The sequence below is a fragment of the Muscardinus avellanarius genome (genome assembly GCF_963383645.1).
Source record: "Muscardinus avellanarius genome assembly, chromosome: 5".
NCBI classification, from domain to species: Eukaryota; Metazoa; Chordata; class Mammalia; order Rodentia; family Gliridae; genus Muscardinus; species Muscardinus avellanarius.
In genome coordinates this window covers 86,166,150-86,179,521 of record NC_137790.1, presented here as the reverse complement: position 1 = coordinate 86,179,521, position 13,372 = coordinate 86,166,150, and the positions used below count along the sequence as shown (strand labels likewise).

The following is a 13,372-nucleotide window of genomic DNA, read 5'->3' as shown; positions in this document are numbered from 1 at the left end:
CCTGGAAGACCATATCGAGATGTAAGTTGACTATCAGTGTTAGGTAGCTTATGTCTGAATGAATGGGTTCTAGCTTATATACTAACTGAAGCCCATTCCATCCCTACAAGGTAGGCATGCTTCTTCCTAATAAAAAACAGACCTCTAAGGCAAGCCTGGATCATACTGTATGTCTACTTACATCCTAATTCAAGGCCTTCTGGAATGGAATTATATGAATCACTGACAACATTTCTGAAAAAGAGGAAATGCAGCAACAGAAAATAAAAATCTGAATCTAAGCAAAGCCAAGGTATTATCCAAAGATAATAGTGCAGGGATCAAAGTGTTAGCAAGTGAGGCTTCGATGTAGGAAGAAACTGAGGTAGGACTGCCCATGATCATAGTCCGAGGAGCAGCCATATCCTGCGTACAGAGGATAAGGCTTGCTCCCTTGATGGAGGACATGGACGAAGCCTGAGGAATGAAAGATTCCGAAGGAGTTAAAAGGGGGCTGGCGAAAGGTCAGACTCCCCCAAGACTCCAGGCAGAACTCCAGTCCCTCTGGAATTCATCTCAAGGCCCCCCAGTGATAGAGGGAGCTTATCCTAAACCTTTACTGAGCTGCTCTGGCCTCTCCTGCCCTGCGTTTGTTGATTTGTGAGTTTCCTTTGATGATTGTATCTTAGTGACTTATGACATCCTCCCTAATTTCTAGCATTCCCATTGGCATTGTGATGTTTGTTTTTTTCCCATGAAAATGTTATACTTAACTTAGTTAGAAAAAGGGTATAAGAATCTTAGTTTTAGAGAATAAACTTGTCAGTTGCTCATCAGGCAATTGTCTGTTCTTTCATTTCAGGGCAGCTGCTCATCAGGCAGCTGTTCATGATTCCCTTTTCAGGTCTCTCCCTCCCAAGTCCCGGAGAAGAATCTCCACACTCCCTGATGGCCTTGAGAATGCAGGCAAACCTGTTCCCTAAAGGAAAGTGTTTTTAGTTCTTCCTTCAGTTCATCTCAGCGTGGAAGCCTGAGGGCTAAACATGGCTCTTTCCTCCAGTAAAGATTTGACCTTGTGTTTGCAACAGCTTAGGGATGCTGCATGCCTGCGATGCAGCTCCTTTCTTTTTGTCTGGCTAACTGGGAACCAGGGTTGGCTCTGTTTGCCCCTGCTCAGAATTTAGTTCTAGATTATTGTGTTAATTGGCCTTTGCCCTGAAGGCAACTTCCCCTTTTTTTTCTGCTCACCGTTCTGGTTTCAGCTCAAGATTTTTCTTATTATTATTTTATTTTTTAAGTATAAGACACTTTAGAGCTAGGCAGACTTGCAATCCCAATACCTGGGAGGCTGAGATAGGAGGATTGCAGGTTCTGGCCACCCTTGGATACTTAGTGAGACCCTCTCCAATTTAGTGAAATCCTGTTTCAAAATAAAGAATTAAAAAATAGGGGTGGGGGTGTAGCTCAGAGGTATAATGTCCCTGAGTTCAACCCCCAGTTCCACAAAATAAATTATGAAACACTTCAAATTTTATTATTGAAACTACTCAAAAGGCTCAAAGTCAAACATGGTCAAGCAAAACTGCTCAGGCAATAAGTGCCCGGTAAAACTGCTCGGCCCTGCTCTGCCTCCCACACCCAGAGCCACCAGCAGGGGGCTCCACACTCAGACAACAAGCTCAGGCAACAAGGGTGCTGGCTTCAGGAGGGTGGTTTCCAGATAGAAACTGTTTTCCAACTTCTGATGATCTTTCAATAGATCATTGGACATATGGGGGCCGTCTTGTACAGAAGGTAAAATTTAGAAGGTGTTTCTAAATCTAATGAGAAAATGAAAGCTATTAAAATTAAACTATTAAATTAAGCTATTAAAATTAAGTTATTAAATTAAAACTATTTCGACACATCTACAATACTGTTCAGAAAATGAAGTTCTATGTGACAAGAAACCAAATATTCAGACTTTCCATTACCCATCAGAACACTACTAGGGCAAACATCACTTTGTACACTATAATTAAGAAAAATATCCAAAACTGATGCCATTTACTACATATACATATTCAAAAGATCTATTATGACTTAAGATGAGTAGGAGGAAGGACTGGGGGTGGCAGGAAAACATGAACTAAGTGCAATTACAGTTCTCCTGCAATTGTATTATGTCTTATGACAATAGGAACTGTCCAAAAATGGGAAAACTTCCTAAAAATACATACATATATATGATGTCAAAAGAAGCTGGTTCTAAAGGGCAAATTAATGGGTATCAAGTAACATCAGGTGAGGGTCAAATCAGACTCGAAAGACCGGAACACAAAACCTAACAATTAAATATTTCACCCATCATTTTAATAGAACTAGTGCCAATAACTAAAGGTAAAGACAAATCTAAATATATATTGCACCAAAACATTCCCAGGCTATCATAATAGTGCAACATTTCCTATTCTTATATTTATTCTGTTGCCTGAACTTCCAGCATTTAACCAAAACTAGTTTCCATGGCTGCCTGGACTCAGGACATGTGCTCACAAAGCTTACAAGTGTGGTCATGGTCTATTTGCTAAGTAGACCCCATCCCAATTAATTTTGTTTAGTCAAAACAATTTCCTTTAAACAAAATAGATAAAAGGGCAGTTAGGTGGCATTACAATGCCATTTAGACATAACACATATTTCTTATCGTTTTCATCCTTAATAAAGAAATATGAACATTGAAGCCAACTGTGCGCACAGGCATCTCACTGCAGATGAGCTATACTTTGGTGGAAAGTTCATTCAATCTTTTTCTCTAAAGTAGCCATTCTACTAACAATATGGTGTGGATAAGGCACATCAAAAGAGGTCAACTGAAAATCAACAAAGCAGCTGGGTTTGAGTGTTTGCATTATCTTTGGTGCCTTAGGTAAACAGGAAGTAGAAAGGTATGTTCTCAGGAGAGCAATGGTCCAGCAGACAGTGTTCCACAGACACCCTAGATACTCAGACCCTGGAGTAACCCTGCACCCCAGGAGCTGGCCAGTGCCCAAGTACCACTGGGGTGCATTTTCACACCATATTGGATGCAGGTGACTAGTTCTACTCAAGCAAAATTTATTTACTTGGGCAATAGAATTGATTACATGGAAATTCTCTTGAAAATTTTATAAAGAGGCAGACTGAAAAATTTATTTTCTCCTATTTCTTTTTTTGCAGTACTGGGAATGGAACCCAGGGGGATTCTACCTCTGAGCTGCACCCCCATTCCCATTTTTTTATTCTTTATTTTGAAACAGGGTCTCACTAAGTTGCAAAGGGCCTCATTAAGTCGTTGAGGCTGTCTGCAAATTGCTATCCTCCCGTCTCAGCCTCCCAACTGCTGGAATTATAAGTATGTACCACCACACCTGACTTCTTCTTTTTAATAGGCCCTTATTTAGCCAGTTCTGATTCAAAAAAATTCTTAGATTTAAAAGGCCTAATAACAAACTTGGGATTTTTTCTGAATAATGTATCAAGTTTACTAAAAGCAGGGCCATTATAAAATTTTGTTAAACATTAAAAATAATATTGTAAAATCTTCTATCTAAAAATGGCAATTTGAGCACCAAAAGTATAAATAGTTTTATAAAAAACACAGTATAAAAATTACTACCCTGTCTCATTTCTTCAAAACACGAATAGGAAGGTCACTTTAAAAATCCAGATTTTGTAAACGCTATTGCCGAAATGTCTGTCTGAATGCTGGAGATTTCATTATCCAATTTTCTTTCACTTCCTTTAAAAAAACAAAAACAAAAACTAAGTTCTAAAACTACAAAAAACACTGAACAGGAACCAAACAGAAAAGAAAATTTAACTTTCATCAGAACCAGTTCCCTTGCCTCACCTAGCCTCTGGAGCCATATTTTCTGGAGAGGAACCTCTCAGCTCCATTCCTCAAAGAAGGCTTTTCAGGAATCAGTGGGTAGAGACATCTGGGATCTTCTTGATAGTCATTTGGCGCTGGGCATGTTTTGTGAGCTGGTCCCTGGCTTGAAATGACGGTCACACACCAGGCACGCAAACTTCTTTCCTGCATGAGTTCTGCGGTGGTGAAACAGTCCATCTGAGCACACAGACTTTTTTTTTTTTTTGGTGGTACTGGGGGTGGAACCCAGAGGCTTTCTACTCCAGGCTATACTCCCAGACCTATTTTATATTTTATTTGGAAACAGGGTCTTACTAAGTTGCTCAGAGCCTCACTAAGTAGCTGAGGGTGGCTTCGAACCCATGTGATCCTCCTGTCTCAGCCTCCCAAGCACGGGGATTACAGGTGTGTGCCACTACGCTCAGTTTGCACACAAACTTTTTATTACAACCATCCCAGCTATGGTTGGGTTGAAAGGCTTCTCTCCTGTAGGAGTGCAAAGATGAGCCTTGAGATGAGAACTTTTTTTTTTTTTTTGTGGTGGTACTGGGGGTAGAACCCAGAGGCTTTCTACCTCCTAGCTATAATCCTAGCTATTTTATATTTTATTTTGAAATATGGTCTCACTAAGTTGCTGAGAGCCTCACTAAGTAACTGAGGCTGGCTTCGAACCTGTGCTATCCTCCTGTCTTGGCCTCCCAAGTGAGGGGATTACAAGCGTGCGCCACAACACCCTGATGAGAACGTTTGAAATAGGTCTTTGGCAGCCTGGGAAGTTGCAAAGGTAGTTTCTCCTTTGAGAGAAATCTACCTGAGGGACACAGTTTGGGCTGGAGGCAATGAACACTGGAGCAGGAACAAGACACAACAACTCAGTGTTCCCAACAGCCACGACACCAGCTGAAAGGCGATGGGCTGAGGGAAAGTACCCTGTGGCGGGTAGAAGCAGCACCCCAGTTTTCTGCAGCATGGCAGGCTCATGAACACAGGCTGAGGCACAGGCGCGGCCTGGGGTAGGATGGGTTTGATAGTCCCCAGAGACAACACCAGTAACATGCCTCTCTATCCAGTCATAGATCATTTGGCAAAGCACACAGGGACTAGAGACAGGGACAGAAATCAGAGGGGTGGTTTTCCTCAGCAAGTCATTTTTAAAATACTTTGTTGAGCAGGTTTGAACTGCGACAGGCCACCCTGCCTGCTGGCCTTTGTCAGTGGGGAGCAGGCCACCATACTTGTGCAAGCAAGGCTGACAGGGAACCAAGTTCTTGATGAGTCAACCCTCTGCCAGGCATGTGACTTGTAGAGCTTCAGAACATCCCAGAAACAATGCTTCTTCTTCTCAATTGTTGGGTAGCCATTATTCTTGAGTCTGGGCAGGCAAAAAGCAGGCAGGAACAGGATTCTCCCGGGTGTGGGGTGTGGTGGATCACATTAGTCACCTTGGCCCTGCCTGGGGGTGGGGGAGCTGGCTCCTGGCTCCAGCTTCAAACTTGGCAGGCCCCTCTCTGCCCTCCTGCTCTGTGATCTGGCTGCCATAGCGGGGATGTTGGGAGGGCTATGACTCTATAAGCTTTGGAATCAGTTACTTGGGAAGGAGCAGGTGTCCCCGTTGGTTGCTCCACAAGATGGATGTCTAAGGTAGAGTTATACAGAGTTGATAAAGTATAGAAGTCCTTTGGTAGCTCAGGTGTGGCTGTGTCCACAGGCCAGTGGTGGTGACGTCCCCAGAGTCAGAGACAGAAGTGACGGGTCTTATATTCAATAGATCACCTTTCTGGGATCTCATGATCCAGGAGCTCATGTAAACAAGAGCCTCAACGGCTTTAATGTCTGCCTGCTCCAAGATGTTGCACACAGAACTCTCACTGTCTTGCCGCTGCTGCTCCAGGATTGACTCATGTCTGTCCATCTTGTTAACTGTGTGTGCTGCCCAGGTAAGGAAAAGCCTGGAGTATGCATGATGCCAGGGACCCAGAGGCAACAAAGCGACCAAGGCCAAGGGCAGGAGCTTGGTACAGGACAGTGGGGACCAGAGCTCCTGTGGCCCACATGTATCTCGGACCACCTGCCCTCCAGGCTTTGCCCTGGTGTGGCCCTTAGGGCCCAGGAGGGGCAGACCAGCTCAAAGTTTTAAAATTAAATGTAAGTAGGGCATGTTGGCACATGCCTATAATTCCAGTACTTGGGATGCTGAGACCGGAGGATAGCAGGTTTGAGGATAGCCTCAAGCAATATAACAAGATTCCCCAGCAATCTAGAGAGATTTTGTTTCAAAACAAAAAATAAAATAGCTCAAAGGTATTCAACCCCCAGTAGCCCCCTACACATGATTAAATGTAAAATTCTCATATACTGATTTTTCCTTACAAGAACCTGTGAGGTAAGAATGATGGTTCCCCACCCCACTATGAGCCACAGTGGCAGTAGAGGACACAAACTTCTTTTGAGTTGCAGGCCCAGTAAGGGGCAGAGTCAACTTTGTCTTCCGTATCTAAGTGTATATTGTTAATCACTGTATTTCCTGCCAATTTCTTTCTGGGGTGGACCGTAATTGTGACCTTTAGATGGTCATTCTGCTGTTTTTCCTCATTTGAATCCTTCTCTAGGCTGCCAGCAACTTTCCATATTAAAATATTGTTGTGTAAGACAGTGTCAGCCTAACCATCTTTGACATGCCACCCCCTTACTTCCTCTACCTATCAAAATGTGCAAAAATACACAAAGCATACAGTGGCCACAGCTCTGGGAATTAAGGATGACAATGGACCATTTGCCAGCATCTTGGAACTGTCCCACTAAGTAAAATGTGGAAGGACTTAAAATGACAAATGTTTGGTGTCCAATACTTCCTTTGAACTGGGAGACAGAAAGACTAGCCATACTGGTGCTGGACAGTGGACTTGACATGCCCTTCTTCTCTCCAGGCCGTGCCTAACCCTCCATCTCAAACTCACTGCATCTGTGGGTCACGAGGCTCCTTGGGTAAAAAGACAATCGAGTAGAGTCTATCTTAGGTTTTACCTGGCACAAGACACAAACATGGCCTAGGTGGATATTTAGAGCCCAGGATCAGGGGTTGGTGCCAACATAAGTAAGTGTGATGAGGAGAACTCAGGGGCAGGGAGACAGCAAATGGGCCATTGAACTGCTCAGGAAGGAACTCAAAAGACTCGGCAGGAGGAGGAGGGTGAGTTCATAAGATTTGTTGAAGGAAGGTACTCAGGAGAGCCAGCAAGGGATGGGTTTCTAAGTGGAGTTTGAAAAAAGACAAAGACAAAACTTTACAAAGAGAGCACCCATAGTAAATGTGAAATCGGTGAGTGGGAAGGAAACTTAGGCTACTTAGCTTTGTGTTTTAAGTTTCTCCATCTGACATCTCTCCGATAAGTAAAAGTCAATAATGAAGTGAATCATTTTCCTATGTGGCTCTGTGGAATGAATAACTATGAAGTGGTTCAAACTTACCTCCTCTTCAGTCATCCAAATGGGAAGTAGAAGAAGCAAAGAATTCACCCCTTCTTGGTCTGGCCAGTTACTTTTTTTTTTTTTTTTTCTGTACCAGATATGGAACCCAAAGGCATTCTATCTCTGAGCTACACCCCCCAGCCCTATTTTTTTCTTCTTTATTTTGAAATAGGGTTTCACTAAGTTGCAAAGGGCCCCACTAAGTAGCTGAGGCTGTGCTCCAACCATGATCCTTCTGTCTCAGACTCCCAAATGCTGAGATTACAAGCACGCGGCACCACTCTGGGCAGGCCAGCTACTCTTGGTACTTGTCTAAAGGACAATTAGTCCCTGTGGGATGTGATACGAATGAGAGGAACCCAAGGCAAACAGGCAGTAATGCAGGTGATCTTAACCCCTGTCTGATGGCAAGCATTGAGCCTCAGTGCTTTCAAATTCAAGCAAGGAGGAGAACCTAAACAAACCAAAGCCAGCTAAACAAAAGCAATCCAAAAACAACCCATGGAATCTGTGAAGGCAATTAGCCACAAAAAGCATGATAACATTTTAAAGATACAAAAGTAGTACAGATTTAAAATAAGCTACTATAGGTTTTAAAAATAAGCTTATAAAGAATCTATCTTCTTGATCAGCTCTTTCCTCCCTCCTTCCCTCCCTTCCTCCCTCTTTCCCTCCCTTCCCTCCCTCCCTTCTTTCTTTCTTTCTCTCTTTCTTTTCTTTCTTTCTTTCTTTCTTTCTTTCTTTCTTTCTTTCTTTCTTTCTTTCTTTCTTTCCTTCTCTCTTCTTTCTTTTTCTCTTTTTCTCTCCCGTATCTCTTCTCTTTAGCTTTCCTTTCTTCTTTCTTTCTCCTTTTTCTTCAGCTCCACTTCCCCTCTCTTTTTCTCCCTCAGGCGTGTGTTTTATTTCCCCTTTTATCCCTTTCAGTGCCTGCTAAGGATGACACGGGTGGACATGCCATTAAGTCTTCCCCTGTCTTCCATCCTGACCCAGAGAAAGAGACAGGGTGTGAAGTGATGGGTTCTCTCAGTCCCTGAGCCTCCCTGGAGAATCTCTCCCCATGGTGCCCTCCCTTGCAGCATTTGAGTTCATGTCTTACATCAGCATCCCCTTGGCCCTGTGTTCACTTGTTGGAGCTTGTTAAAGAAAGCAAGATGCACCAGGTGTGTGGCAGCGGCAATACCCTATATACCATCTAAGGGCACCTCTGATCCTTAGAGCCTCAAACAGAAATGACTCTACCTTGACTAGAAATTCCCAAGTCTTGTTCAGTACACCCTTCCCCCTGGTTCCCGAAATGTCTCCACTGTCTTGCCTAAGACTTGCTCCTAAGCCCCTTGCTTATCACACCCCTGCGGTTACAGGAAAGCCCTATTATACTGCTTAACACTGATGTAACCAATGCTCCCCTCAAATTGGTTAATATCCCCTAACAAATCCCCTTGGCAATAGCTAACTAACACTTTCCTCCCTGTAAATTTTCTCCTTAAACAACCTATATAAAGTTCTAGTCTGTAAGCAAACATGAGCTTCCACCTTTCCTGCGGAATCCCTCCACAGATTTTATCTCAATAAAGCCCGTACTGACATTGAGCCATCTCCTTCCTCCCTGAACCATTTACTGATAAGCTTCCAGGCTCTGAGAAGAGCTGATGCACAGTTCGCTGGAGTGTGCCCCTGGAAGTTACACCTTTGTGCAGGTGAAGAAAGCAGAAATGGCAACAGAAAGTTGACATGCAATGTGGTCACAACTGATCCAAGCCCAGCCAATGGGAAGCTTTGGAACTAAGAAAACACTTCAGAGTTTTCCAATCCAGGTGAAGGGGGCAGGCCTTAGATTCCCAGGATAGCCAGTTATTGGCCATGGGATTCTGCTGTGAAGTGATCCCAGTGAGCCATCAGCAGGCAGTATTCCATGCTGAGGGGATGGGGCATCTACAGAGAGGAGGGGATCTAGGTTGGACCTGGGTGGGATCTGCAGTAATATCTAGTGGGTGTTTTATCTTCACTCATCCAGGACCCTTCTTCCCTTTGAAGCCATAGTAGTGGATAAGGCATGGGTTTATCAAACATAGATTAGGCCTCCATACAATACAAAGAGATAGTAACTAAAAATAATAAAGGAGCAAGAAAAAAAAAAAAGCAAGAAGGAAGAGATTCTGGGAGACTTCCCAAGGAGGTAGCTTTGAACAGGGACTGAAGGAAAGACCATATGTTGAAGGGTAAGAGGAAGGGTAAAGCACAAGAGTGTAGACAAAGGGAGGCCTTTTGAAGTACTCTGAAGCTATAGATCATTGTTATTTAAAAAAACAGTCCTGATTCCCTAAACCAAATGTCCCTTAAAAACTTGGGGTAGAGCATAGAGTGGGCAGGATGGGGTGGAAAAGAGGTCAGGACCTGGCTTGGCGGGTTTCCATGTGTCAATACTTCACAGATGGCAGGAGACTCCAGGTGTGGAGGTGTTCCCTGGAGACCCTTTCTCCCTTCCCCCAGGACTTTAGCTTCCTGTATTTAGAGGAAGTTAATTTGCAGAGTCACTTTCTGATGCTCATGTCTTGAGATAAGGACTGGGTAAGCTTATAGGATCATAAAAGCTGTTGGCTTTAAATATCTGAAAAATGCCACGAAGTTGGGGAGGAAAGTAACAGTAAGTTAGTGTAAGTCTGGAGTACGAATGGAACAGGAAAACAAGTGGCTCATTTCCGGGAGAGAAAGAGTTTAATGAAAGACAGTGCTTTGTCCAAATTCAGCAGGTTATGAAGTAGTGAGTTCCTGTAGGATGGAGTATTCAAGCAGAACCTGGAGATTCAGGCAAGGCTATAGAGAATCCTTTCACTGGGATGATGGTTGATTTAGACGACCTTTAAAGTCCACTCTAGGTCAGAAGTAATACAATGATGACTAACATTTATCCAACATTTACCATTTTATTCAAATACTATCTATGATTAGCAAATGCTATCCTTGAAATTATGAACACACTGCCTCATTTAATCCTCTCAAGTATAGAAATGTGGGCGCTATTGTTTTGTAGGTAAGAAACTGAGACCTAGGGAGATCAAAGTGACTTAATCTATTATTATCACATAGCCAGTAAGAGGTAAAGCCAAGATTGGGATGCAGACAAGCTGGTTTCAGAATTCACACCTCCGTCTCTTGTAAGACCCGAGTGTGGGCACCTGTGGAATCACCGCACATGACCCTTGGAGCGTGTGCACCTGGGCATGACCCTGAGACACTCGGTAGGAAGAGACCAGAAACTGCTGCAGCATACTCCATGTGTGAGCAAATTTTTCTCCACTTTGTGAGATACTTAGCTCAGTAATCTATGAAATGTCTACAAATATTATTACCCAAGGGACACTTCACTGCCTATTACCTCAGAGCAAGAACATAATCACCCATTGACAGCAGTCTCCAGGCGGCAGATTACTCAGCACATGTAAGATGCATTTGTAGCTGTGTTTTTTTTTTTTTTTTTTTCTCCTGTGAGGTTAGAGGGGTATTGTGAATGTGTAACCTAGTTTTCTAATCTGACTATAGAGGGTCCTTGAGGGCAGGAAGTAGATTCCTATTTCCTGGGGCCTGGGGTCCCTCTTTTCACAAGTCACCTTGAGTTCATACACAAGAGCACCAAACCCATGTGTTCCCAGCAGATACAGTTTCTGTCTCAAGGAACTGGTGACTAATACAATTGGTACCATCACAATTCACTTGCCATAAAGCAGTGTGGCAAAAGTAGCCTAGGCAACAGAGTTTTTAGTAGTAGAAGAAGAGAGATAACATATCCCCATAGAAACAAGATCTTAACTCATCCAGTCAATGCTCACTCTCTTTGACACTATACTCGATGCTGGCATTGCATCAGCAAGTAAGCCGACCTGTCTTCAAAGCACTTACTTTTTGTTGGGAAAGACAGATAGTTAATCCTGCCATTACAATGGCCTCGTGGTTAAGAGAATGGGTACTGCTATTCCATTGCTCAGGTTCAACCCCCTCCCCCTTATACCATATGTGGCCAAGTGACCCAGGGCAAGTAATTGAATTATTCAAGGCTTGTTCAATTCACTCGCAAAAGGTGGAAAAACGAAAGCCTACTTTAGAGGTTTAGTATGAGGGAAAAGGTAAGCCCTCCGCAGGGTGCCTGCTCCCCACAGACATCTCAGTAAACTCTAGCAGCCCTTATAATGGGCCACCACAGATAGAACACAGGGCTTCTCTCACCCCAGTCCAACCCAGGGTAGGAGAGTGAGTGTATGTCTGGAAAAAATGGGGCTTTATAACGATGTGAAGAAGACATTTCAAGTGGAAGAAGAAACCAGACTGAAGACATAGATATAAAATTCCAGGTCCTTTTTGGAGAAAGGAAAAGCATTAACTAGATGGATTGAGAATGGATTTGGAAAATTAGATTGAGACCAGATCATGGAGAGACTTGAGTGTCATGCCAAGCAATTAACCCAGAGGGGTGGCCTTAAAGTATGAGAGCAGGTTTTGATTTCCATACTTAATGGACCATTCTTTTATAGATCTCACTGAGTTTATATGGAATTAGAAAAGAAAATTGGAAGACACATTGATTCAAGTAAAAATATAACCAAGAACTGTCTGCAGCAGGGGATGGTTATTTTTATAACTTTAACATTTACATGGTTAGCTAGGATGATAACCATTAATTAGAATTAATTTAGAAAATATTTAGTAAGAAAAATATGAGCATGGTAATATCTCCTCATTGGGAAAATAGAAAGCAGCTCCTTATATACATTTCTAGGTATCTAGAAGTCTTTTTTTAAAATAAATTTTTATTGGTGCCTTGTAGTCATACATCTTAATGGGATAAAAAAAAAACTTGTGGAGATATACATGCACACATCACCCAATTAGCCCTTACCCAATCTCCAACACCTTCGCTCCTCCTCCCTCCTTCCCATGCTTGGTTTCCTGATTGACTTTGATATGTTTAAGTACATCATGTGCTTTAAAGAGTTTCCCTCTTCCCCCTCCCATCCCCTCAGATAGGTCACCTTAATTGCTCCTCTATAGGATCCCTTCTTCATCTTAGAGTTGCTCCTGTTACCCATTTATCCCTAGTTTTCTCACATTAGGGAAAGCATCTAATTTCTTATTTTTTGTGACATTTCACTGTAAATGCCATAAGTTTGTTCTCCTTTATGGCTGGGAAAAATTCCATTGTGTACACATCCCATAGTTTTGTAATCCACTCATCTGTTGAAGGATATCTTGGCTGGTTCCATAGTTTGGCAATGGCGAATTATGCAGCTATGAACATGGTTGCTCATGCATTAGTTTGGTATTTTGGTTTTCCTTTTTGCGGGGGAGATACCCAGAGGTGGTATTGCTGGATCATAAGGCAAGTTTGTTTTCCTTCTTCTGAGGATCTTCCATACTGTTTTCCAAAGTGGTTGCATTAATTTGCAATAATAATGTATTAGAGCTTCTATTTCTCCAGATCTGATCAATTACAGTTTCTTTCTTCCTTGGAATTACTTCTTTTAATTTCCACACTGATTCCCACTTACTGAAATCCTGAAAGCCAGAAGGTGAGTAACTTTGACAAGATAATGCACTCACAACCAATTTTTTTAAATAGAGGTCACTTGGATCTAGAAATCTGCTGAGAGATAAGGTGAGGCAATGGCAGCTTCTAGTGCTTCCTGGCCACAAGGTTGCTGGGACCTGCTGGCCCTTTGCTGTGGAGCAGGCCCTGGTCCCAGACCCACTGCACTGCAGGCTCCTGGCCTGGCCTCACTGGCTCCAAACCCAGCCCTGCTGTGAGGCAGGCTTCTATCCCCCCTACTTTTTTTTTTAAGTAGGAGAAAATAGTACGTGTCATTTGCAGAAGCTGGGAGCCCGAATCTCTAGCAGTAATGAATTTTTATCTCCCCACCAAAAGTGGAGGCCCACAGCTTCACCATGGAAAGTGGGATCTGCTGCTCCAAGCACATCTCCGTCCCCAGGGCAGCACAGAGGAGCATGGCAACCATGAGCGCAGAGTTCTCCCGGATGCCTGCC

At 43.1% G+C, this 13,372-nt stretch overlaps 1 pseudogene across 1 annotated transcript; it reads right to left on the bottom strand.

Moving 5' to 3' along the window:
- Nucleotides 1-328: 328 nt before the first annotated feature.
- Nucleotides 329-5,833, bottom strand: LOC308263548 (Krueppel-like factor 11; annotated as a pseudogene). The gene is made up of 2 exons: nucleotides 4,605-5,833; nucleotides 329-456 (listed from the first exon to the last, which is right to left on the bottom strand). The product of its transcript is annotated as a Krueppel-like factor 11 (transcript).
- Between the last annotated feature and the right edge of the window lie 7,539 nt (nucleotides 5,834-13,372).